This window comes from Ornithorhynchus anatinus, chromosome 6, assembly GCF_004115215.2.
Source record: "Ornithorhynchus anatinus isolate Pmale09 chromosome 6, mOrnAna1.pri.v4, whole genome shotgun sequence".
Taxonomy (NCBI): Eukaryota; Metazoa; Chordata; class Mammalia; order Monotremata; family Ornithorhynchidae; genus Ornithorhynchus; species Ornithorhynchus anatinus.
In genome coordinates, this window is record NC_041733.1 from 50,622,028 (window position 1) to 50,645,042 (window position 23,015).

A 23,015-nucleotide genomic window follows, 5' to 3' on the forward strand; every position below is an offset into this window, starting at 1 on the left:
CAGTTTCACTGCATTTGGAATTAGCTCTTTACAGGACCTAGAGCCAAGCTTCTATGGGCAAAAGGACTGGTGTGTTTGGGCCAGTGGTAAGAAAAATTTCATTTGGGAAGAAAAGGAGTTTTGGGGGTTGTTATCCCCATACTGTCGTGGGAGACTCCACTGGGTCTGGGCACATGTGTACCTGGGTAGCTTTTACGTGAATATGTTTCCTTCCTTCGGGCTTGTTAATTTCATTCCTAGACATGCGTAGATGTCACACACTTTATGTTTGTGTTTCTATCTTCCTTTTTTCCTCTATAAAATTCCTTATTAAGCATTAGCTCCTGGGGGGTAAGTTATTTGTCTACAAGATAATCAGATTGGACCCAGAGTGTTTAGCACATAAGAGTCACCGTCTGTGTGTGTGATGAGGGGCCTGGATGTGTTGCGATTGCCTCGTACTGCAGGACCCAGGTAACTGAAGGTAACTGCCAAACTGAGAAGCAGGGCAGCCTAGTGGAAGGAGCACAGAGCAGGGAGTCAGGAGATCTGAGTTCATTCATTCATTCGATCATATTTGTTGAGCGCTTACTGTGTGCAGAGCACTGTACTAAGCGCTTGGACAGCACCATTCAGCAAAAAAGAGAGACAGTCCCTGCCCACGACGGGCTCACGGTCTAGAAGTGGGGAGACAGCAAAACAAGTAAACAGGCATCAATAGCATTAATATAAATAGATAGAATTATAGATATATACACATCAAAACAAGTAAATAGGCACTAATCCAAAAAAATAGGATTATAGCTCTGTACATACGCACAAGGGCTGTGAGGTGGGGAGGGAGAGTAGAGCAAAGTGAGCGAGTTGGGGTGATAGGGAGGGGAGGGGGAGCTGACGAATTCTGCCCCTCACCACTGTGTGACCTTAACCACGTCCCTTATTATCTCCGTATATATGGGGCAAAGAGATCTGTGTTGGGCTGGTGTGGGGTGGAGGGGAAGGATGTCTGTGTGTACGTGTGTGTGTTTGTCTGATTTCCTACTGTGTATTCTCGCCCAGTGTTTAGTCCAGGGCACTGGATCCAGTAATCAAGCATATTTATTTAGCACCTACTTTGTGCAGAGCACTGTACTAAACTCTTGGGAGAGTACGCTCTGATACAGTCGGCTGACACGTTCCCTTGTCCATATACTGAATAAATGTCATTACTACTACTAGAAGGTGAGTGACCTAGTGGAGAAGATCAAGAGCCTGGGAGCCATATGACATGGATTCTAATCCCCGCTCCGCCATACGTCTGCTGGGTGAACTTGGACAAGTCCCTTAAGTTTTCGGTGCCTCAGTTTCCTCATCTGTGAAATGGTGACTAATCCGACTCCCTCCTACTATGAATCCCTCTGATTCCCAGGCCCACCCTCCATCCATTAAGCCACACCGCCTCTGCCTTCTCTTATAAGAGCCCCTCCGGTCCTCTCCTACAAGGTACCCAAGTGGAAAGGGCCCAGATCTGGGAGTTATTGGACCTGGGTTCTAATCCCAGTTCGGCCACTTGCCTGCTGCGTGATTTTAGGTAAGACACTTTAACTTTTCTGGGCTCCAGTTTCCTCATCTGTAAAATGGGGATTCGATATCTGTTCTCCTTTCCCCTTAGACAGTGAGCCTTACGTGGGAGAGGGAATGTGTCCGACGTGATCGTTTTGTATCTACCACAGTATTTAGTATAATGCCAGCATATAGAAAGTACTTAATACTACAGCTATTATCTTTCCAACCCTTTCACTCTGTGGGGCCTCTTGACCTGTGGTATTGCCTTCCGGGAAAAGAAATCTGCATCTCCCAATTACCGTTCTGCAACAGACTAGCACCAGGTGACAGCCGGAAGCTTGCCTGGGAGCATCGTTCCCCAGAATCACCTGAGAATGAGAACCAATAGAGCTGGGCCGAGGCTTTTAAACTGGTAAGTTCCGGCTGTCTTTTTTCTGTTTGCCGGCTCTGATGTAGATGGTGGAAGATCTTGCTCTGTGGGGTAAGACCACTTGAAAATCTTTGCCTCCGATCAGCTTCGTAAAGTAGTAATAATGGCGTTTATTAAGAGCTTATTCTGTGCAGAGCACTAAAGTGTTCCGTGAGAGTGCCCCAGTAGCAAATAGACATGATCCCTGTCTCTCCTGGGGGTGGGAGGGAAGGGGACAGGATCCCTATTCAAGAGTAGAAGTGTGGAGAAGGGACTGAGGTGGACCCCTCAGGAACGATGAAATGTTCAAACCCAGAAGCGACTAATGCACCAGATGAAATCAATAGAGCACTCCGTCTAAAATGAACAGAGTTTAAGCTCCCCGGAGCTCAGAGTTGAGGGTACGACCAGAGCCGTGACTTTGCCGGTAGTTCCGTGGAGGCCTCAAGCTGTGGGGGATTGCAGAGCTAGCTTTGATCCCCGGCCCAGCGGCCACAGAGCACGCTGGGAGCAAGGACCCTCCACCCTGGGAGGGAAGGCGGTGGTTGCACAGTGCTTTTCTCAGTGGGGATGGAGGAGTCTGAGAGCAAAGGAGCGGCTTTTATCTCGGGCCCGGGGCCCACGGAGCAGGTCGGGAGCGGGGACTCGCAGTGACAGGAGGAAAGTGGTCGTTTCCCAGTGCTTCTCTTGGCTGGGACGGAGGTGGCCTAGAACAAGCAGCGGCAGCTTTTATCCCCGGCCCGGTGGAGACAGAACGTGCCGGGAGCCGAGACCCTTGTTTGGGAGAGGGAAGACACCGCTTTTCTCTGAGAGGATAGACGAGTTCTAGAGCACTTGGGAGAAGTTTTTACCCTCAGCTCGATGGGCGTGGAGAATATAAAGAGACTCTCCGCCGACCCCTCGCCCACCTCCTCCCTCTGGCCTTCAGCTCCCTTCCACCTCATTTCTGACAGGCCACCACTATCCCCACCTTCAAAGCCTTATTAAAATCACATCTCCACCGAGATGTCTTCCCTAACTAAGTCCTCATTTCCTGTACTCTTTGATCCTTCTTCGCCCTTGCACCTGAATCTGTGACCTTCAAGTATTTGATATTCACCCCACCCTCCGCCCCATAGCACTTGGGTCCACATCCGTAATTTATTTTCAAATCTGTCTCCCACTCTTGACTGTAAACATCTCATGGGCAACGATAGCATCTACCAACGCGGTAACTGTACTTTTCCCGAGAGCTTGGTGTGGTTCTCTGCACACAGAGTTTAATAAATACCATTTAATGATTGCGGGGAAAAAATGAGGGAGGAAGGATGGAAAGGAGAAAGAGAGCCGATGCCAAGGTGAATCCGAGGTTCACTGACCTACATCAGATCTAGGGTTTAGCTTGGAGTTTTGAAAATTATAAGATAGTCTTTCTGTTCGTGGGGCCTACGTGAGTGAACCCATTTTATTAAAAAAAAAACAACAGTGTCTTAATTGAACAATTGTTTTGCAACGACAACCATTTTTACATGATGGAATAAAATAGCTCCATTATCTGTAATCTAACAAATCTTTCCTCTTCTCGCTCAGCCTTTGTGCGATGGGCCTTAATAGCTCACTGGAAAAGGAAGTGAGGTTGAAAATGCTTATAATTACAGTTTTGTATAGGATCCCACCATTAGCTCTGGAAATTACCTACCTCTTCAAACAGTCTCAAATTATTTATTTACATTGGAAATTATACAGGTTCTTAATAAATTGTTTACAACTTTTGTGTCAGCAGATAGATGGGATCATGATGGATCCTAAAAGCCAGGGAAATATGACTGCTAGTCGGTACTCAAACTATATATTTCTCTCTACCAGAGCCACCCTTGCAGCAGATGGCTCAGTTTCCTTAAAACACTACTCATATTTTCACCTGGAAGTACACATTCATCAGCAACTATGATTTTATAAGTTTTAATCGAGGGTTTGCTTCAACGGGGTGAGAGGATGGTGCCATTTTCTGTGAGAGATCCTGCCGTTCCTCCATATTGATTGTCCATCTCCAAGAGATCCCAGTACAGTGAGAGAACAAATATGTGCGGAACCTGATAATTTTATAAATATTAAGACACACACTCCCTCTCCCCCAGTGACTCAAAGCAGCTTTGGGAAAATTGGAAACTTTCCACGCTGAACAACTGTTTCCCAGGTTTCAAATGGATGGGCGCTTGCTGGAATCCTTTGGAAAACTTTATCCTTTTGGGAGGTGGGGTGGGTCCGGCCACTAAAAGCTTGGGAGGTTTTCATCCAGGCAGCAAATCTCGTGGAGCTGAGAAATCTAGAAGGAGGTCTCTTGGCGGGAGGAAGGAGCAACGGAATCTATCTTGGGGTCGAGGGTCCGGGGTGCCTTTTGTCAGAGTGGGGAAGGGTCCTCTGTAACACATCCCTGTCTCCTACATAGCTGAGCTGCAACCAGTTTAGGACTAACTCCATAGGCTCCAGTTTATGTAATTACTGCAGGGTGAGAATTCAGATTTAGCCCTCCTAGCTCCTTTTCCCCTCACGATTCGTTCTAATTTCCTTTGTGTATGGCATCTGAAGGTGATTTGAAAATGCCTGAAGCAATGTTGAATCTCATCTCTCTGCCCGTAGCCGAGCTCTCCCCCAAAGGGCCTCTGGATTCCCACTCTAATCCTGGGTTGCGAAAGCCTGCACTGGGGGGGAATCCAAATCGTAACAGCAAACACCTGCCTCCTACTGCCTAATGCCTGATTTCTGGCAGCTGTTTTTAGATTTCTGGCAGGTGCCTCGCTGGGCACTCTCACTAGTAGTGTGGGCAAGGAGTGTGTCTGTTTATTGTCATATTGTCCTCTCCTAAGCGCTTAGTACAGTGCTCTGCTGACAGCAACTGCTCAGTGAATGTCATGGACTAACTGACTGATAGTGAGAGGTGGGCTCCCTCGTCAACCCCATCCACCTCCGCCCCATTCCTGCCGTGGGAGGGTATGGCACGAGAATTGTTCAGTGGAATCTGCTGCAGATTTTTTTTCTTATGCTTCCCTTTAAGCGCTTACTATGTGCTAGTCACCGTGCTAAGCGCTGGGGTAGATAGAAGCTAATCAGGTGGGACACGGTCCACGTCCCGTGTGAGGCTCACAGTCTTAGTTCCCTCGCCTGTAAACCGGTGAATGAGTCTGACAAGTGAAGGGATTTGTCCAAAGTCACGCAGCAGACTAGCGGTGGAGTCGGAATTAGAACCCAGGTCCTCAGACTCCCAGGTCCCAGCTCTATCCACTAGTCAAAGCTGCTTCTCTGTTAAGAGAGACTGTTCGGCCTGAGCAGGGTTTCCCGGCCCAGAGAGGACCTAGGGGTATCTGAACTCGATTAGGAAACCAGTCTCCCCTTTCCGACGGTCTTCGTGTGGGAAAGCTAGGTGTGGTTGAGCCCCGACCCTTCTGGTGTGTGCCAATCTGTTAAATGAGAGTGTGTTTGTTTTATTTATAGTGTTGAAGTGCTTACTGTGTGTCAAGTCTTTTTCTGATGGATGGTGTAGATAGAAGTTAATCAGGTCAGACCCACTGCCTGTCCCACATCGGGCTCTCAGTCTAGCAGGAAACTGAGTCACAGAGCAGGTAAGTGACCTGCTCAAGGTCACACTGCAGGCCAGTGGCAGAGCCCTGATTAGAAGCCAGGTCCTCTGACTTCCAGGTCTGTGCAGTATCCACTAGGCCACACTGCTACATATGTAGAATTGTCCAAGATGTAGCAGAGTCAGAATTGGAAAGTGAAAAACAAGTTTGGGGGTTGACCCAGATATACAGAACAGCTGCAGCTTGCCTCACTAATTGCCGTTTGGCTCGGAATCCCAAGATTTCGACTGTGCCGACGCTCTCTCTTTCTCTTTTTGGGTTGAGTTTTCCTGACGATACCGATTCCTTCAGCAGGTGTCCGATGTCTGGCGCTCAGAGGGCGGGTCACCAAGCTCATGCTGTGCCTTATTTCCATTTGTTTTCTACGTTACCACTCCTTTGGTATTTGTTAAGTGCTTCCAGTGTGCCAAGCACTGTGCTCATCTCTGAGGTAGACACGAAATAATCAAGTTGGCCACATTCCATGTCCCACATGGATCTCACCATCTAAGGAGGATTTAATCCTCATTTTAAAGATGAAGGAACTGAGGCCTCTAGAAGTGAAGTCACTTTGCCAAGATCACTCAGCAGTCAAGTGGCAGATGGAGGATTAGGACTCAGGTCCTTTGACCACCAGACCCGTGCTCTTTCTGCTCAGTTCCCTTTGTGTTGAAAATGGAACTTTATTTCCAATAAATGAGATGTTCGTTTGGTGGTGTGTAACGAGTTATTTATGCCAGCAAAGCACTGTAATAAACTGCCTCTCTGCCCCCACCTTCACCTCCCCTCAACTAAGCCCTCTTTTCCTCCCCTTTCCCTCTGCTCCTCCCCCTCTCCCTTCCCCTCAGCACTTGCTCATTCGCTCATTTGCATATATTTTTATTATCCTATTTATTTTGTTAATGAGATGTGTATCCCCTTGATTCTATTTATTGCTATTGTTATTGTCTGTCTGTCTCTCCCCCGATTAGACTGTAAGCCCGTCAAGGGGCAGGGACTGTCTCTGTTGCCGATTTGTACGTTCCAAGCGTTTAGTACACTGGTCTGCACAGAGTAAGAGCTCAGTAAATACTATGGAATGAATGAATGGTATTGAGCTGCTGCACAAAAATAAATCAGTGAGTGGAATTTGAGCACCACTATGTGCAAAGCACTGTATTAAGCCCTTCGGTGAGGGCTTAGCAGAACAACAGAATTAGCAGACATATTCCCTCCCCATACAGTCATAGACATCAGTTCCCTGCCCTCAAGGAACTTATGATCTCTGGAGAGGGCGGATAAATATAATTCACAGGCAGTGGTAGCAGGAAGGAAAACAAGGATCTACTTGGATGCCGTGATTAAGTGTACACAATTCGACATGTCTATAGTTGATAGGTAGGGTGGTCTAATGGTAAGAGTACAGGGCAGGAAGTCAGCACATTTGAGTTCTAGTCCCTGCTCTGCCACTTGTCTGCTGTGGATAGATGATCAGTCTCTAAGTCATTTCACCACTCTGGGCCTCAGTTTTCTCCTCTGTAAAATGGGCATAAGAACACCGAGTTTCCTCTTTGTTCCCTCCCTCTCTCTCCTCCCTCTCTTTCTCTCCTCCCTCTCTTCCTCTCCTCCCTCTCTTCTTCTCCTCCCTCTCTTCTTCTCCTCCCTCTCTTTCTCTCCGCCCTCTCTTCTTCTCCCTCTCTTTGTCTCCTCCCTCTCTTTCTCTCCTCCCTCTCTTTCTCTCCTCCCTCTCTTTCAGACTGTGGAGCAGGGACTGGATCCAGTCTTATTTTCCCGTGTCTCTGATGACTGATGGGATTTCCCACTTGCTAAGAAACCTGAATCCTGGCTTCTAGTCCCAGCTCTGCGTCCTGCAGCTAGGCCATCAGCGATGCGGGTTTCTTACCACAGGACCCCCTAAAAACCTCTGCCAGAGGGGCAGCGCCAGAGGGCATTCTGAGAAGAGTCGGCAAACTGTAACCATTTCCCCTTCCCTGCACCAAGAATTCCCATCCTTCTTTCTTCTGTCATCCCACTCATTCTTAATACCTAGAAAATGGAGGGCACAGGATGTGAGTTTCATGGGAGGCAGCGGAAAGGAAGACGGAGTGACCTAGCGGAAGGAGTTTGGGCCCGGTAGTCAGAGAAGCTAGGTTCTAATCCCGACTCTGCCACTTGCTTTGGGTGAGTCGTTTTACTTTTCTGAGCTTCAGTTAACTCATCTGTAAAATGGGGATTAAGGTTTCCTCCCTTTGATTTGGACTGTCAGCTTTCTTTGGTACATGGACTGTGTCCATCCCGATTATCTTGTATATACTGGGCCTCAATTCCCTCATCTGGAAAATGGGGATTCACTGTGAGCCCCACGTGGGACAACCTGCTGACCCTGTATCAGCCCCAGCGCTTAGAACAGTGCTCTGCACATAGTAAGCGCTTACCAAATACCAACACTATTATACCGCCGAATTTAGTAGAGGGCCTTCACTTAAGTACCATTCAAAAAAAAAAAGGAAAAGGAAAATAAGAGAGTGTGTGGGCAGCAAAGCGGAGGGAATCGGAGAGGGAAGGTGAAGAGGGTTTGTCAGTAACGGATTTGCAGCTCCTGTACTCTCAATTAAAACCACGGGTGAGAACGCTCCCGTTCCGTGCGTCATCCAGTATTTCAGTTTGCCGGTCCCTCTGTTCTCCCTGGCCTTATCCCCATCCCACCTGTGTCTGTGACGCCGCAAAGTTTCTCTCTGGCTGCTTGAAAAATTCCGCCAAGATTCCTTTACAAGGTGATCTAAAAGCGAGGGCGAGTGAGTGCCGAGCCAGGGGAAGGGGAGGGATCTTCCTTGAAAGGAGTCCTTTGGTGATTAGAACCCTTCCTTACCCTTCACTCCAGTTTAAAGGCAGCTTAAGATCTATCAAGAGCAAGACAACTCCTGCACTTCAAAAGAGGCTTTGCAAGCCTGCGTGTCAAGTAGAATTCACTCAGCAGAGAGAGGGATAACCTTGGAAGAGCAAATGTGAATCTGATTTACCTGTCAATGTGGGTCAAGGATACCACAGCAGGGAAGTATTCTGTTCCCACTCTTCAAAGAAATACCCCGATCTCTGGTCTCGTGAAAAGAGTCATGTGAGAGACTCCTCCTCTACAAATGTGCTTGGACATCAGTGGATGCTATTTACTGAGCCTCTGTTGTGTGCAGGACGCTTTTGTGAGCACGTGAGAAGACGGGCGAGTTTGTGGATGAAACCCCTGCCCTCGAGAAGCTTACAGTCGAGCAGGGGAAAGGACATAATCTTATTTTAAAATATTGGCTAAGGGCTTAAATGTGTCAGGCTTTTTTTATGGTAGGTGTTGAGCGTTCACTATGTATCAAGCACTGTTCTAAGTGCTAGGGTCGAAATGAGCTAATCTGTTTGGACACGGTCCACGTCCCTCATGGGGCTCAAGGTCTTGATCCCCATTTTATTGTTGAGGGAACTGAGGCACAGAGATGTGAAGTGACTCGCTCAGGGTCACCCAGCAGACCCGTGGTGGAACAAGGTTTAGAACCCAGGCCTTCTGACCATCAGGGCCCTACTCTTTTTATGACTGACAGCTGAGGTTGACACCACAGTTACGTGTTTAGCACGCACTAAGTACTTAAAACAGTGCCCTCAACACAGTAAGGGGTCAATGAATACTAGCGATTAAGAGGAAGAAGAGAATGGAAAGAAGGATGGATAGAGATGCAAGTGCTCAGTAGCAGAATGTTTACATCTTAACTGCAAAAGCGTTGTGGGTGGTTGGTCAGAAATAATGTAATTGTAAATTATCCGGGCCGTGACTGAGACGGGGATTGCGTTGTGAACTTTTCATGGTAGATATTTCAGACCCCCTTGTTTCCAACTATGCCAGATGTGGGAAGATAATACTAATAATAATAATGTTGGCATTTGTAAAGCACTTACTATGTGCAGAGCACTGTTCTAAGCGCCGGGGGAGATACAGGGTAATCAGGTTGTCCAGCGTGAGGCTCACAGTTAATCCCCATTTTACAGATGAGGGAACTGAGGCACAGAGAAGTGAAGTGACTTGCCCAGAGTCACACAGTCACACAGCTGACAAGTGGCAGAGCTGGGATGACACCGAGGTTGCAGAATTGTGAGACGGGAAGGATGGGAGAGGCGATGTTAACACGGATTCACTTAGCTGTGCTTAAATTACCTCACCTGTAAAATGGGGATTAATACTGTGAGCTCCATTGGATGAGCTTGCATCTACCCCAGGGCTTAGTAAAGTGCCTGGCACATAGTAAATGCTTAACAAATTTCATAAAAAAAACCCCAAAACAATTAACTGATGTAAATTATCCATTCCAGCCTCCCAAATGAGAAAAATGCAAGTTGATAGCTATTCTCCTTTTCCCCTTTATCAGCAATGAAAAATAGCACAGAAACAATGACCTTTTGTTGTTAGTTCCTGTTGTGGAAGCAGGGAGGCAGAATGAAACACTGACGGAAAAAATACCGAATTTTGAAAAGGTCAGCAGAATGGCAGTGCCACCGCTGCATAATTAGCAAGGTATTAGCCCGTGTCTTGATGTGATTGCAGGTCAGTCTGGTAATTGATAGGGCTCCTATAAAAAGCATACGGAGAGGAGATTTCCAAAATAATGCCGTCTTTTGTACCCTCTCAAGCCTCTATACAGTGCTCTGCGTATAACGGGTGTTCAGTAAATACCTTTAATCGGTCAGTTATTGTCAGTCTGAGGAGATGAGGAGACTTGGAAATTTTTTTTTTTGTCTCGCTGCACTCTCGTAAGCGCTTAGTATGGTCGCTTGCCAGCGGTTGGCTTCTAATGGATCATTTCGAAGACTTGAATTTGAAATTCTCCTCCTCTCCAAGTGCGGAGAGTCAATTTCTCCTCAATCGCTTAGGAGTCGGGGCCCTTGGAGACTGACACTTCAGCGAGCGGCTTGATCCACGTTTATTTGAGATTTAATACTAGGCGCGGACCTTTTCTCCCCTATATCCCCGAAACGCTAACGGTTCCCGTGGGTTTTCCTTTCTGACTCCAGTGGAGAATCCATCCGCTCTGTCCTGGAAGCCAGAGGAGAGATAGTTTTTCCCAGGAAGCTTTAGGTGGCAGTCAACCTTAAGCGGCCCTATCAGCCCCACGAACGGTTGGTGAAAAGTCATCGTATTCTAGTTAGAGCTGCCGCCGATCGTCCTGCTCTCACCCTAAGAGATGTCTAGTTATCGGCTTTTGTGAGGTTTCGGGAAGTTTCGCATTCCCCAAAACGACTGTTTTCCACTGACTTCCTCTCGTCGTTGTACTGCGAGGAAAACTGCGGGTTTAAAAGCCCGGGAAAATGATAGAATGCTGAACTCTGAGAGAACTTGTCATTTGTCCATACGAAAGGTGATGGATTCTTTGTTGTTAGAGTGAATTACGGTACCCTGCAGGGCCGCCACCCTCTCTGGTGCTTTAAAATTATAAAAACCTCCCATAGCCCTTCCTCACTCCCACGAGCCTTTGAAAATATGAGATGGTTTCGGCTCAGCACTCTACCTTAGACCATTTTGCCTCTCCCAGTGTTAGACTTATTCTACTTGGTTGTTCACAAAGCCGGGCTCCTGCGACTTCTTCGGAAAGGTTAATATTTACTGCCTGTGTTTGACTGGGAATCACAGAAGTATTTAGGAAACTGTGCTATTGAGACAGCTTTATCCATTACTTATTCAACTCTTAAGACCCCATTCAAGCATTTTGTTTGTTATTGCAAACGGTAAATAGAAAGGAAAGAATAAACCTTGGAAATCTGTTGTTTATACTGTTGTTCTGACTATTGGAGCGAAGAGGAGATAGCATAGATACTGTGTAGCCCTTTTTATTATAAGTGAATTAAGTAGGCTTATTATGTCACCACCGGCTCATCGGGCGCTGCTTTAAGAGGGTCTGTCCCTGCAGTGGTCAACCGTCTCACAGGAATAATCGTAGTAATGATAATAATAATAGGTATTAAGCGCTTAGTATGTGCCAAACACTGTACTATGTCCTGAGGTAGATGAAAATTAATCTGGTCACACAGTCCCTGTCCCGTGTGGTGCTCACAGTGTAAGGGGAAAGGAGAACAGGTATTTAATCCTCATTTCATGGATGAGGAAATTGAATGAAGCCCCGTGAAGTGATTTGCCCTTGGTCACTAAGCAGATAAGTGGTGGTTCTGGGATTTGAACCCAGGACTGCCGATGCCCAGGCCCATGTTCTTTCCCCAAGGCTATGCTATCTGCTGGCAAGAGACTTGATGGGGGAATCATTTTTTTTTTTCTTAATGGCGTTTGTTAAGCCTAAGAGAAACATTTTTTAAGTGCTTACTCCAGGCCAGGTACTGTATTAAGCCCTGGGGTAAATACAAGGTAATTAAGTTGCTTACAGTCCATGTCCCACATGGGGCTCAGCATCTTAATCCCCATTTTACAGATGAGTTAATTGAGCTACAGAGAAGTGAAGTGACTTGCTCAGCATCTCACAGCAGACAGGTGGTGGAGCTGGGATTAGAACCCAGATCCTCTGACTTCCAGGCCCGTGCTCTTTATATTGGTATTTGTTAAGCGCTTACTACGTGCAGAGCAGTGTTCAAAGCACTGGGGTAGATACAGGGGAATGAGGTTGTCCCACGTAGGGCTCCCTGTCTTCATCCCCATTTTACAGATGAGGGAACTGAGGCACAGAGAAGTGAAGTGACTTGCCCACAGTCACACAGCTGACAAGGGGCAGAGTCGGGATTTGTATTTACCCCGGTGCTTAGTACAGTACCTGGCCTGGAGTAAGCACTTGAAAAATGTTTCCCTTATGCTTAACAAATGCCATTAAGAAAAAAAACAACGATTCCCCCATCGAGTCTCTTGCCAGCGGATAGCATAGCCTTGTGGAAAGAACATGGGCCTGGGCATCATGGGGCAGCTCTTCCCATAAGGCTACTCTGCTTCTCACAATTCCTGAGTCAGATCCCATCTTCCCTGTACACCGCCTCCCGCCCAGCCCCCCAACCACTCACCTAGGGAGAAGATGAGATTCTAAGGATTTCTCCAGTAGCGGCTTCAGACTGGGAGATAGAGAGGCGACTGCCTTTCACCGTAACCTCGGTTTATCGCTTGTCTCATTCAGGCCTTGCTACGTCCTTTCCTTATTCTCTGATCGCTTCTGGCCTTCTGCACCTTAAGAGTCCCTGCAGCTCCTCCCACAGCTTCAGAGCCAAGATTGGCTTGGGGGTGGGAGGCTTTTTCTCGTTACCGGGCTGACCTGACAAGTCGCCTTCTCTTCCAGGTCGCTTTTGGCTCTGCAACTCGGCTGCGGGTCCACTGGACAGAGAACAGTTCTAGTCAGTCAGAGGGCTGGGTTTGAATTAGGACACTTGCTTTTTCATCATGGCCTTTACCAAGTGTTCACTTCAAGCTCAGCGCCAGTGTAGAGACAAGGTTATCAAATGGGACCCAATTCCTCCCCCACACTCGCAATCTGTGTCATCTCTATTTTACAGTTGAGGAAACTGAGATCCAAACAGGTCAAGTGACTTGCCCTAAGTCTCCAGGAGAGGTGAGATGATTTACCCCAGGTCATCTACAGAGCCAGGGATAGAACTGTGATCTCTGGACTCCTGGTGAATCAATTCTTATTATCTATTGAGCATTTACTCTGTATAATAATAACAATAATGGTGTGTGTTAAGCGCTTACTATGTACCAAGCACTGGATTAAGCGCCGGGCACTGTTGTAAGCGCTGGACAGAGTAAACAGAGTGACTTAGGGGAAAGCTCACGGGCCCGGGAAACAGAGGACCTAGGTTCTGATCCCGGCATTGCCACTTATCTGCCGTGTGACTTGGAGCAAGTCGCTTAACTTCTCTGTGCCTCAGATTCCTCATCTGTAAAATGGGTATTAAGATTTGTGAGCCCCCCGTGGGACAGGGACCGTGTCCAACCCCATTATCTTATATCTAACCCACTGCTTAGTCCAGTACCTGGCACGTAATAGTAAATGCATAACAAATGTCATAAAAACAAACAGAAAGAGTACTGTACTCGGCACTTGGAATAGTACAGAGTAATAATAATAATAATGTTGGTATTTGTTAAGCGCTTACTATGCGCAGAGCACTGTTCTAAGCGCTAGGGTAGATACAAGGGAATCAGGTTGTCCCACGTGGGGCTCACAGTCTTAATCCCCATTTTACAGATGAGGTAACTGAGGCACAGAGAAGTGAAGCGACTTGCCCAGAGTCACACAGATGACAAGTGGCAGAGCCGGGATTCGAACCCACGATCTCTGACTCCAAAGCCCAGGCTCTTTCCACTGAGCCATCCCTCCAGTTGGGAAAGGAGACAGTAGAATAAATGACAGGGAGAGAGTTTTAAATTGCATACAATTTGCCGATAGGATTCGGGAAAGATCGTGGGGCACAGGGCACTCTACCCACGAGGTCTCCCCATCTTCCATTTTTTATATGAGTCGGTGCAGCATATGCTATACCCCCACCTGCTTGCTTGCTTTTTTGCCCTCCATCCCCGGTGGGAATACCCCTGGAAGGGCAGAGAGAGTGAAGCGAGACCTGAGTAAATCCATTAGAGCTGGAATAAATTCCTCCGCACAGGGTCTCGACCCCAAAGCCTCACGACGGAGATCTGCGGCACTCAAAGGGAGAGTCCTTCATCCAGCCTTAGGATTGTTGTCGTGTTTCCAAGACGCCATTCATTCGTTCAATCCGGTCGAATTTATTGAGCGCTTACTGTGTGCAGAGCACTGTAGTAAGCGCTTGGAAAGTACAATACAGCAATAAAGAGATACAATCCTGCCTACAGGAGGCTCACATTGTAGAGGAGGCCTGACACAAATTCTTTAGTCACATTATTTTTGCCACTAACATTTAATGATATAAGCTCAATGTGGGCAGGCAGTGTGTCTACCTACTCTGTTCTATTGTACTCCCCCGAGTGCTTCGTATTCATTCATTCAATCGTATTTTTTAAGCGCTTACTCTTTGCAGAGCACTTACTAGGGGTTTGGAAAAGAATAATACAGCAATAAAGAGTGGCAATCCCTGTCCACGGCAAGCTCACAGTCTAGAGGCTGGGAGACAGACATCAGTACAGATAAACAGACATCAATATAAATAAATAAAATTACAGATATTACATAAGTGCTGTGGGGCCGGGAAAGGGGGGAAGAGCCAAGGGAGGAAGTCGGAGTGATGCAGAAGGGAGTGGGACATGAGGAAGAGTGGGGCTTAGTTTGGGAAGGCCTCTTGGAGGAGATGTGCCTTCAGTAAGGCTTTGAAGGAGGGAAAAGTAATTGTCTGGAGGATTTGAGGAGGGAGGATGTTCCAGACCGGAGGCAGGTTGCGGGCCAGGGGTCATCAGCGAGACAGGTGAAATGGAGGCACGGCGAGAAGGTTGGCGACACCAGAGGAGCGAAGCGCGTGGGCTGGGTTGTAGAAGGAGAGAAGTAAAGTGAGGTAGGAGCGGGCAAGCCGATGGAAGACTTTAAAACCAATGGTGAGGAGTTTTTGTTTGATATAGAGATGGATGTATATATCTTCATTGCCCTATTTATTTTGTTAATGAGATGTACATCACCTTGATTCTATTTATTTGCTATTGTTTTAATGAGATGTTCTTCCCCTCGATTCTACTTATTGCCCTTGTTCTTGGCTGTCCGTCTCCCCCGATTAGACCGTAAGCCCGTCAGAGGGCAGGGACCGTCTCTATCTGTTGCCGATTTGCACATTCCGAGCGCTTAGTACAGTGCTCTGCACATAGTAAGCGCTCAATAAATGCTATTGAATGAATGAATGATTAGACAACCACTGGAGGTTTTGGGGTGGGGGAGTGAAATGTCCTATAGTACAGTGTTCTGCATATAGGAAGTGATCGATAAGTGTGACTGGTAAAGTTACAACTCCTTGAATGTCCAGTCATTTCCGTCATAAAAAATGTGCATGTTGGAATCTTTCTGGGAGAAATGTTTTGAGCTAAAAAAGAGATTATTGAGTAAAGATTTCTAAAACATTCATCACTAGCTAATTTTTATCCTCACAAAGATGGGAATAGCTCCAGATCCTCCTTTGGAAGATGAAAAATGATTTCATTTCTAGTAAGACATAAAAGCTCGAAGTGGGCAGGGATCGTGTTCTTTAACTCTGTCGTCTCCCAAGTACTTAGTGCTCCACACAAAGTAAGAGCTCCGTAAATACGGCGCATTGAGTTATCACAGCTTCTTTTGTGGAACAGAACCCCAGATCTTAGATGAACACAAACTAAGGAAAAACTCGAGCAAAGGTTTCACTCTTCAGAGTAGTACGGGCAAAAGAGTGACAGACCTGGTCTCGAGAAGCCGGGTGGCCCAGTGGATAGAGCAGGGGCCTGGGACTCAGAGGATCTGGGTTCTAATTCTGGCTCTGCCACTTCCGTGTTGTGTGACCTTGGACAGGTCACCGCACTTCTCTATGCCTCAGTTTCCCCAACTGTAAAATGGGGATTAAATACCTGTTCTCCCTTCTACTTTAATAATAATAACCATAACGTTAGTGTTAGTAAAATGCTTAATATGTGCAGAGCACTGTTCTAAACGCTGGGGTAGATACAGGGTAATCAGGTCGTCCTACGTGAGGCTCATAGTTAATCCCCATTTTACAGATGAGGTAAGTGAGGCACAGAGAAGTTAAGTGCTTGCCCACAGTCGCACAGCTGGCAAGTGGCAGAGCCGGGATTCGAAATCAAGACCTCTGACTTCCAAGCCCGGGCTCTTTCCACTGAGCCGCGTTGGACAGGAACTAGGTCCAGCCTGATTAACTTGTATCTACCCCAGGACTTAGTACAGTGCTTGACACATAGTAGGTGCTTAACACATACTATAATAATGATAATACGGGGAATATTTATAATGAATGACAAACATCTGAAAATAATTTAGTTGACCACCAGCCAGATGTGAGTTAATATCTCTTCCGGGTGGTCTACCTTGAAGAATTTCTACTCTCTCCACCGTTTGTCCATAACTGATAGATCGGCAGCCCTGGGGTTGTGAAAATTGATCTTCTTTATTACAACTTCAATAGTAATTTCTTTTCATGTCTGCCTTCCACCACCAAACCGATTGCAAACTCCTTGAAGCCACAGGCTGTGCCTAATAACTTTTTGTACTCTCCCAAGTACTCTTAATACAGAGTAAACGCTCAGCAGATACTATTGATCGTGTCTGTTTTGCCCTATTAGACAGCCTGCTCTTTGAAGGCAGGAATGGTGTCGATAGTAGACACTCCGGCAATGCCGTTGGTTGGTAGACTGAAAATGCGCAAGTAATATGTCTAAATGGAACCTTAACGAACAACTGCACTGATATATTTCCCTGTAGGAAGTTTTCAAATGGACAGAACATTTTAATACGTTTACACTTTTAAATGTTGATCGTTTTTCTGCGATCCTGACGATGTGATAAATGGGCTATCTCTCAAATATTGCTCTTTAGACCATCTGCCCCCCTTGTGCCTGTGATCTTGTTGGGAACCAATACAGCACCCGATACGAGCTGGTTTCCCTCGTCTCCAGTAGAATCAATGGTATTTAATGAGCACTTGTATGCCGAGCACTGTGCTGAGCATTTGGCAGAGAATGACCCAACAGGGTAGATAGACGTGTTCCCCGCACCCGAGGAGTGCAGAGATGTTTCGGGCTTCTCTCTGACACTATCCCTCGCTTCTCTTGTGGTCATTTTCTGGTAGCACGTTTAGGAATCGGGCCTCGGAAGATTCTTTTGATCTTTGCTCTCCAAGGTAAAATGAAAAATATTGTCTAGCAACTGGGCATGAAATTTTAATTTGCCATCGCCTTTATTTCTAGCATTCACCATGGCGCTGACATTTGGGCTTTTGGGAACACCTAAAGTCAGTGAAATTTCTCCTGAAAAAGCAGCTAGCTACTGCTCCGACTCACAGTCAAAATTGTATTTGTTAAGGCTTTCCTATGTGCCGCACGCCGTGCTAAGGACTGGGATAGATGGCCTTTTATCTGTTGGTATTTTCGGTCCCTCTTGAGTTCACAATCTGAGGAGGGAGAATGGGAATGTAATTGCCATTATACAGATGAGTAAGCTGAGGTACAGAGAAGTTGTGAGAGGAGCTGCATGGCCTAGTGGAGAGAGCATGGGCCACGGGGGTCAGAAGAACCTGGGTTCTGATCCCGGCTCCATCGCTTATTTGTGCTGTGACTTTGGGCCAGTCACTTCACCTCTCTGTACGTCACAGCGTATCAGTGAAATGGAGATCGATATTGTGAGTCTCATGTGGTACATGGACTATGTCCAACCTAATCAGCTTGCATCTACCCTAGTGCTTAGTATTGTGCCTGGCATATAATAAGTGTTTAATCAATACCGCAATTATTACAAGTGTTTACTATGTGCCAGACACTGTGCTAAGGCTGGGGTAGGTACAGGGTAACTGGGTTGGACACAGTCCCTGTCCCACATAGAGGGTCACACCTTTAGTCCCCATTTTACAGATAACGAAAGTCCGGAGAAGTGAAGTGACTTGCCCAAGGTCACCCAATTTTCTATTTGTCCACACTGTCGTTATTAGCCACATAGACACAGGAGGTCCTGATGACCAATTCGGGATCAGATAGTGTTATCCACAGAGATTCCAATAAAGCGAGATCCTCCGAGAACCCTGATAACTCACTTTACGGCAAAATCAATAACTTCCCTTAGAGGAGCCCTGGAACTTCCCATCAGTGTCTGTTCACAGCTGATCCCCCTCACCCCCACCCCCAGGAGGCTTAGAAGGCTGCAGGACTGAGTTAACTTTGGGGCCCCTGGGAGCCCCGACATCTCCAGAGGCAGAGAAGGAAACATCTTTCAGAGGGAAGAAGCTCTGAGCAAGGGGAGCTATCAGTCATTACCCCTCTCCCCATCTCCTTCCTCTGACAGAATGGGAAGGAGGCAGCCTAGACTTGTGGAAAAAGCCCAGGCTGAGAGCCAGAAGACCGGGTTTTTAGTCCCTCTTCCTCCAATTCCCTGTAAATGTGCCTCAATATCTCCATCTTAAAATGGGGATAAACCGCTCCCATCTCAAACTTGGAAACAGGGGCCGTGAACCATCCGATTAACTTGCTCTTATTAACCCCGGCACTCAACACAGTGCTTGGTACATATCGAAAGAGTAATAAATATCGTTGTTATTATTACTGTTGCTGAGGTTGTTAGGCAAGGGAGGAGAGGACAGTGAGCCTATCTGTCAACTTCGTTAAATGGAGGCACAAATCATTCACTCATGTCTAGGAGCACTGTGGCGAGAATCATGGACTGAATCTTCCTCGATCTGGTTGAGTCTGCACCGTCTTTCGTCTCCGAAGCTGGGAGCTCAGAATGTGTTGAAAGAATAAATTCTCAATTCCCTCCACGGGACAGATGCGCGGATCGGCAGCCACCGGGCCCGGCCGGTGTGCGGAAGTCAGGAGAGGAGTTGCTTTCTGCAAACTGAGACTTGGGGAAGATGGGGGAATCCAGCATTCTCCCCATCGCGGTCTCTGGGACTGAGGCTCCTATAATGGAGTAGAAATGACCCATCTCTAAGCGGGCGCAGAAAGAGGTGGAGGGGGAGGTTTTCTGGTCTGCCCCGATCGACCCAACCGCCTGACTTGACATCGTCATTTTGGGGAGCCGTGTGATTTTCAGTGAGAGTCATCTCTGAATCACTGTGCAGCAGAGAACACGTTGATCAATCATTTTGAGAGAAACCACTGTAGAGGACAGCCCACGAAACCAGACTCCAGTAAATAACGTTGTGATAAGAGTCCAGGGTGAGGGAACCCATTTGGACTGTGGTGATCGGGCCGGCTAGCCGATCAAGAAAAGAGGTGGAGTTGGAGGAGGCGATGAGCCAGGTACATTCTCCGGGTACATAGCGATTTTTTCCCTCTGCTGTACTATAACTTTAAGGAAAAAAAAATCATGGTGTTTGTAATATTATTCTAGGACTGTGAAAGCTGGAACGTAGCACGTCTAGTGTGTGGGCCAGATGGACTCGAGGCTGGCCCCTCCCAGGGTTGCCACTAGAAACAGATTGAGCCGGTAATTGGGTTGGACTCAGATTCACATTCAGTCATCTATCGAGGGGCAAAAGGCTGCCTTCCTCCCAGGGAGCGATGGTCCGGCTGTGTGTGTGGCATGTATTTCTGACCACAGGCAGGTTTGGGTGCTGCGTTAATAAATGAAGAAATCTTGAAGCACATGGTCAGAGGCCAAGAACTGTGGGCACTGTTCATGCTTCCCTCCCTTCGGCTGGAACGGTAAGGGGAATGAAGTCGAGGAGTGATACGCCCAGTGAGTTAGTGAATGGTATTTACAGAGCGCTTACTGTGTGCAGAGAGCACTGAACACTTGGAAGAGAACAACGGGGAGAATAGACACGAACTTACAGTCTAGTTCCTGGAGCTCCAAGAACCCCAGGTCGAGGTATTTGTGCAGCTCAAGTGGTCATTTTTGGTGTTGTTGTTTGGTTTTGGGTTTTTTTTTTAATGTGCACTGTTGAGCGCACCCATAGGTGGTCTGCGATGAACCCCCGCCCCCTCCCAAAACCCAGCGTGGCTCAGTTGAAAGAGCATGGGCTTCGGAGTCAGAGGTCATGGGTTCGACTCCCAGCTCTGCCACTTGTCAGCTGCGTGACTGTGGGCAAGTCACTTCACTGCTCTGGGCCTCAGTTACCTCATCTGTAAAAAGGGGATTAACCGTGAGCCTCACGTGGGGCAACCTGGTTACCCTGTATCTACCCCAGCGCTTAGAACGGTACTCTGCACATAGTAAGCGCTTAACAAATACCAACATTATTAGATCTATCTGAACTCTGGCTCCAAAATCTACATATTCCCTAAGTAGAAATAATAATACTGGTTTTAGTTAAGTGCTTCCTATGTGCCAAGCGTTTTGCTAAGCACAGAAGTGGATCCGTTGCAAACAGATCAGATACGGACATCATGGTCAGAAGGGTAGAGAGAATAGGTACCTAATCCCCATTTTTCTGGATGAGGAATCTGAGGCCCAGAGAAGTGAAGTGACTTGTCCAAGGTCACCCAGGTGGCACGTGGGGGCCTTTTGACTCCCAGGACCGTACTTGCTCTCCCGCTTGCCGTCAGACACAGACTCTAACTGCTTCCCGGATGATTCTTCAGAGACACAGAGCTGCAGAATACTTGGGTTTGGTTTGAATGTTTGAAGTGACCAGAACAGGTAGAGCCAGCTGTCAAGTCATTCACACTGCTTCAAATCAAGACCCCTAATTCTGTCTCCCCTACTTTTCATTCATTCATTCAATAGTATTTATTGAGCGCTGACTATGTGCAGAGCACTGTACTAAGCGCTTGGAATGGACAAATCGGTAACAGATAGAGACAGCCCCTGCCCTTTGACGGGCTTACAGTCTAATGGGAGATTACTTCTAGACTGTGAGCCCACCGTGGGCAGGGATTGTCTCTCTCTGTTGCTGTATTGTACTTTCCAAGTGCTCTGCACACAGTAAGCACTCAGTAAATATGATTGAATGGATGAATCGCTTATAATAATAAGGTTGGTATTTGTTAAGCGCTTACTATGTGCAGAGCACTGTTCTAAGCGCTGGGGGAGACACGGGGGAATCAGGTTGTCCCACATGGGGCTCACAGTCTTAATCCCCATTTTACAGATGGGGTAACTGAGGCCCAGAGAAGTTAAGTGACTTGCCCACAGTCACACAGCTGACAAGTGGCTTATCCTATCCCGCCTTGATTCTGTATCAGCCTCCTTGCTTACTTCCCTGCTTCCTGTCTCCACCTACTCCAGTCCATACTTCACTCTACTGTCTGGATCATTTTTCTATAAAAACATTCAAGTCCAAGTTTCCACACACCTCCAGAATGTGCAGTGGTTGCCCATCTACCTCTGCATTAAACAGAAACTCCTTCCCATCAGCTTTAAAGCACTCAATCACCTTTTCCTCTCCTACCTCACCTCACTACCCTCTTACTACTACCTAGCCCGCATATTATTTCTCTCCTCCCACGCCAATATGCTCACTGTACCTCCGTCTCGTCTAACTTTTCGCTAACCTTTCACCCACGTCCCGATTCTGGCCTGGAACTCCCTCCCTTTCCCTATCTGTCGGACAATCACTCTTCCCACCTTCAAAGCCTCATTGAAGACCCATCTCCTCGCAGAGGTCTTCCCTGACTATGTCTTCATTTCCTCTTTTCCCACTCCCTTCTAAGTCTCCCTGATTTGCTCTCTCGATTCACCCATCCCTCAGCCCCACAGCACCTAAGCCCATTCGATGATGACGTTGATGGTATATGTCAAGCGCTTACTGTGTGCCAAGCGTTATAATTAGCGCTGGAGGTAACGAGCTTGTCCCACGTGGGGCTCACAGTCTTAATCCCCGTTTTACAGATGAGGTAACTGAGGCACAGAGAAGTTTAGTGACTCGCCCAAAGTCACACAGCTGGCAAGTGGCGGAACTGGGGATATCTGAATTCACATATATTATTGTCTCTCTCCTCCTCTAGATTGTGGGTTCATTTTGGGCAGGGAATGTGTCTGCCAATTCCGTTGTTTTGGACTCTCCCAAGGACTTAGTGTAGTGACCTGCACACGGTAAGAGCTGAATAAATGCAACTGATGGATTGATTGGCCCCAGAGCCTCGCTTCAGTAGTGATTGAAGCCATTCCAGTGTTACTGTAGAGAGGCTCGACTCATAAATGCACTGTAAACCTTCCCCAGGAAGTCCTGTCCGTGAGGACCTGGGAGCAGGCAGTAGACCTCTGGACTCCGACTCCGGGAAGGTGGCCAGAGAGGGGAAAGGCTTCAGTGAGCCAACGGGGAACAGAGTGACCCCGATTCTCCCCCGATTAGACCGGAAGCCCGTCAAAGGACAGGGACTGTCTCTATCTGTTACCGATTTGTCCATTCCAAGGGCTTAGTACAGTGCTCTGCACATAGTAAGCGCTCAATAAATACTATTTACTGAATGAATGAATGAGGTCTGATCAGTGCCAGTGGGAGTTTCCCGCTTCTCCCCAGAAAGTTGGACTGAGCTGTGGGGTCACCGGCCTTGTGGCCGGACACCTCTGGTTATGGCTTTTTCCCTCCTCTACGGAAATGGACGGTTGGATTTTCATTGGGATTTTAGCTTCCTTGCCGAGTTGCCGTGATATGTTTTTCAATTGTATTATATAAATGATGCAATTATTAATATTTAATCAATTGATGCATCATCTAGAGACAATCTGAGGACACTATTTCCCTGGAACCTCTGCAGTGTTTTGAAAGACGTTTCCTTCTAAAGGGTGACTTAAGAGCAGTTTGGCGTTCCCTCAGTAAAAAACATAGCCTTTAAAAAAAAAAGAAAAGGCCTATCCTATGGCCTAAATAAAATAAAATAATAAATGGTGGTACCTGTTAAATGCTTACTATGTGCAAAGCACTGTTCTAAACGCTGGGGGATACAAGGTGAT